This window comes from Gossypium hirsutum, chromosome D02 (genome assembly GCF_007990345.1).
Source record: "Gossypium hirsutum isolate 1008001.06 chromosome D02, Gossypium_hirsutum_v2.1, whole genome shotgun sequence".
Taxonomy (NCBI): Eukaryota; Viridiplantae; Streptophyta; class Magnoliopsida; order Malvales; family Malvaceae; genus Gossypium; species Gossypium hirsutum.
In genome coordinates, this window is record NC_053438.1 from 22,107,885 (window position 1) to 22,112,641 (window position 4,757).

The following is a 4,757-nucleotide window of genomic DNA, read 5'->3' on the forward strand; positions in this document are numbered from 1 at the left end:
GTGTGTCATTTGTAAATTCCTAGTGTATTAAGTCAGTGAGTTACACGGTCTAGTACACGACCTGCGACACGATCGTGTGTTGCAAGTTAGAGAGTTAAATGGTCTGAGACACAGCCTACGACACAGTCGTGTGATCCAACTCAGTGAGTTATACGGGTGGAGACACGGGCTGGGACACAGCCATGTGTCCCATAATTTGATTGTTACATGGCTTGAGCTATGTCGTACGGCCTAGCCACACAGCCGTGTGACCCCTATTTTCAAAATTTTCCACTTTTTTCCCAAATATTCTATTTTGTTTCAAATTAGTCTCGAATTGCTTCTAAGCTATTTTTAGGGCCTCGAAGGCTCAATTTAGGGACCAAATGCATATGATTGAATGGTTTTTAATATGATTAATTTATTTAATGTGATGATGTTAAATGTTTTTTTGATTTTTTAATAATGCTCCTTAACCTTAATCTGGCGGTGGAGATAGGTTAGGGGAGTTACAGTCTGATTAATTATTGGACAAGGAAACTGTCTAACAAGGGGAAATTAAAGCCCACTTTCGGCACAAGTAGATAGCTGCCTAAAAACAAGCTTTGGGGTATTTAATTGAAGGTCCTTACAGTTGGAAAATAATTAGAAATCAGCTTAACAACTTTGCTGTTGAAATCGTCCACCCTATGGCTATTAATAGCCTTAATTTGAATTCAAAATTAGTAGACTAAGTCATCCCCTTTTTCATGAATTGTGGTCAGCAATATATGAGAAAAAAAAGTAAGGAATTTAAATTCTATTTTTAGCAAACTCTACCCCTTACCTTCACCTATAAATACCATACGAATCCCAGTTCTCAAATCATCCTTCATCCCTCAACACTCATCTCTCATTCATTCTCTCATTCATCATTCTCTTCCATTTCCCTTTTCCTTTCCCTTGCATAACCACCATCTCCTTTTCCATCCTTTAGCTAACATAAGCTTTATCAAAAGTAATCTTTGGTCGACCACCTTGAAACCCTTAGAAAAGAAGCAACGAGTAGAACGGAGGAGGGCATCGGTCAGAATAGATCCGAAAGGCTGCTAAACGGAATAAAGTTTACTCTTTTCTCTTGTTATTTATTTTAATTATGTTTGCTTTGAGTTTATTATTTTTGACATCAACGATGATATTTTAAATCATATTTTCTAGGATGATTATGTTAATTCAATAAGATTTATTTTATCATGTTTTCAATCAATGTCATGTGCATTCAATTAGCTGAGTAATCCTAACCAGATGACGACTAGTAGACACATAATTTAAAAGTGCAATGTTCAATTTAGATCATTAAACCCAACTAAGTTGAGGTTCATAATATCATTAGTTAGCTATATTATCTTGTATAGTTTTTAGGTTTATGCGAATAAACTGTTGCAAACATAAATGTCCTTGTGACCTTGCATAAATACTTAGAAACCCTTAGTTTATTATGATTGCATTTTACTAAGTAAAAAATCTTAGAGGACTTAATTTGGTTTTCAAACTCATGAAAGATTGAGTTGCCATGAAAGTATTTTCGAACGTTGTTAAGCATGATGTTTCAAATTAGAAGACTGAATATCGAGGCACTCAAATTCAAATTGAAACTAGTGATGTTTCAAATGCTTCAAACGGTGGGCCAGTTTAGTGGTATGCCCACGGAAGATCCACACTTACACCTTCGAGTATTCATGGAGGTGAGTGATTCATTTAAAATAGTTGGTGTGATTGAAGACACATTAAGTTTGAAGTTGTTTCTGTACTCGTTGCAAGATCGAGCATGAGCATGGCTGAATTTATTGCCACCATATTTAATATCGACATGGCAAGAATTAGCAGAAAGGTTTTTGGTAAAGTATATTCCACCGAGTAAGAACGCAAAGTTGCGAAATGAGATAACCATTTTTCAACAATTGGATGATGAGTCTTTATATGAGGGATGAGAAAGATTCAAGGAATTCCTTCGTAAGTGTCCTCATCATAGGATTCCTTATTATATTCAGTTGGAGACATGTTATAATGGTCTCAACCCGCACACAAGATTAGTGGTAGATGCTTCTGTGAAAGGTGTGATTTTGTCTAATTCTGATAATTAGGGTTACGAGATCATCGAAAAGATCGCAAGCAACAATTACCAATGGTTGACAAATCGAGTAGTTTCCGAAAGACGAGTAGCTAGAGTGCATGAAGTGGACGCGCTGACTTCACTCTCTGCTCATGTATCTTTTATTTCCTCTATGTTAAAACAGTTTACCATTAATGGTTTAAATAATTTTGTAGCTCAATCACCAAGTCAGTATGATGTTATTTCTTGCGTATAATGTGGGGATGGTCATTCTTTTGAGAATTTCCCTTCAAATCCCGAATTAGTTTTTTTATGTAAGGAACCAGTATCAAAATAGAAGTGGACAAGGACCATAGTCCAATTTTTACAATCCTTCGTGGTAGAATAATCCGAAGTTTTCCTGGAGTAATTAAAGAAATGGACCGAAAAATAATCAGATGTAACATAAACCCAACCAAACCCAAGGTTTTAACCAATAGGCCCCAAAACCACCTCAATCTGAGTCATCAAACAGTTTGGAGAACTTGTTGAAAGCATACATGGCAAAAAATGATGTCTTGATCCAAAGTCAAGCAGCAACAATCTAAAGTCAAGTAGCAATGCTGAAAAATTTAGAGAACCGGATGGGTCAGTTAGCTACTGAGCTTCATAGTAGATCGCAATGAGCCTTGCCAAGCGATACAGAAAATCCGAGAAATTTGGGTAAAAAACATTGCAAGGTAGTTGAGTTACGAAGTGGTAAGATTTTGGAACCTAAGCATGTAACAACCCGTTTTCAGTGAAATCAAAACAGTGGCTTTGAGACCACAAATTCGATGAGTAAATTATTATTATTTTAATGTTTGTGGAATGTTAAAAAGGTCATATAAAAATTTAGTTAAGAAATTTTGACATTTGCATGCTTAATTAAGTGAAAAAGACTAAATTGTAAAAAGTGCTAAAGTAGAGTTCTAGTAGGTAAAGGTGTTAAATAGCTATGAAACTTAATTGTAAGAGGACTTAGATGGTAATTAGACCATTTATAAGGTTAGTGGAATTATATGGCAAGGTTTTATTGAAATTCTTAAAGTTTTTAAAGGTTATTTTATAAAATGGTAAATAAGCCATAAAACAAATAAGTAAACAAATATCATCTTCAATTTTTTTTCTTCTTCAATTGAAATTGTCAAAGAAGCCATAGCTAGGGTACAACAACTCCATTTTTCCCTGCATGAGATGTATTTCAATTCCGTAGTTAATGATTCTTGTATTTTCGGGATCGTTGTAGCTTAATCTAGCTAGCCCAGGGACTAATTTGTAAAATGGTTAAAGGTTTAGGGTTTTTCCATGAATTTTCTTGCATTATTATTGAATTTTAATGAAATATTATGAGTCTTTGTTGTTAAATAAACAAGTTTTGTAAAGTGATTTTTGATGAAAATGTCATTTAGGGACATATTTGTAAAAGTAGTAAAATTCCATTATTTTTATGGGTTGGTATAGGTCCCTAGAGAATTCAACAAGTACAAAATAAGGATGAAAATGATTAAATTTCAATTTATGAACTTATGGACTAAATTGTAAAAAGGTTAAAATGTTAGGGGCAAAATTATAATTTTACAAATATATGAATTATGGATTGAATTGAATAATAGAAGTATTAAATTAATTAAATATATCTATTTAGATCAAGATAGACCTCAAACAAATTTAGATCAGGGAAAAGCAAAAGCCTTGGATTGATCGACTACGTTTTTACACTTTGTTTGTCGAGGTAAGTTCGTACGACTAAATAACATTTTAATGTTATTTTGATCAATATGTTATTGTGTTATTTACCATGTAATTAAACAAAGGAAATCCAACGATGCTACGATGATTGTTGAGCCTCGTTTGAACCTTAGGAATATGTAGGATACAAATGACATGTCATTAGGGTTTTCATGTTTCGGTTGCTGATCTTGAATGTCCTACCGATGGCTGAGGTCCCGCACTTGTTACGGATACTCTACAACTTGTGTGAGCAGCATCGTGTAGCTTACGTTTCAACCAACAGCTTGTGTGAGCAGACCCATTTCACAGCTCGTGTGAGCAATGATGTAAAGGAAAAAGAAATGAAAGGTTATATGTTTAGCACACTTTGTGTGAGCTTTCCCACCTATCTGATTTTATTTTAAATGGTTCAACCGGTATGAAAAGGAAAGGAATGGTAAGTGTTCAAATGACTTATGTCATGAATTTATGAAAAGGGTTGAGAAGAAATTGTTCAATGAAAGTATATCTATGTTCATGAAAATGATGATTTCAAATGATGATGTTCATGTATACCTAGCTTTCCTTATGTAAATTCAAGTGAATTATGAGTTGATGCACTAACATGTGTTACCGGTGGTGCATAGGCTTATGCCAAGCTTATGGTTGGATTGTATCATGTTTAAAATTTAAGATTATGCATTGAAATGGTAAGTTATGTTCATGTTTTACAAACTTACTAAGCATTATATGCTTACGTAGTTTTCTTTCCTATATTTTATAGATAATCAGAAGCTCAATCGATTTAGAAGCTTATTGAAGATCTATCACACTATCCGGTGATTAAATTGATAGTTTTTTATATTTTGGCCAAGGTTATAATGGCATGTATAGGTGGACTTGTGTTTGAATGTTGGTTGATAGTTTGGCATGCATATGTTATTTTGGTTGATGT

At 33.9% G+C, this 4,757-nt stretch overlaps 1 non-coding gene across 1 annotated transcript; it reads right to left on the bottom strand.

Annotated features, from left to right (window-relative positions):
• Positions 1-1,886: 1,886 nt before the first annotated feature.
• LOC121214923 (small nucleolar RNA R71) lies at positions 1,887-1,993 on the bottom strand. The gene has a single exon (XR_005910661.1). It is a non-coding gene; the product is annotated as a small nucleolar RNA R71 (small nucleolar RNA).
• Between the last annotated feature and the right edge of the window lie 2,764 nt (positions 1,994-4,757).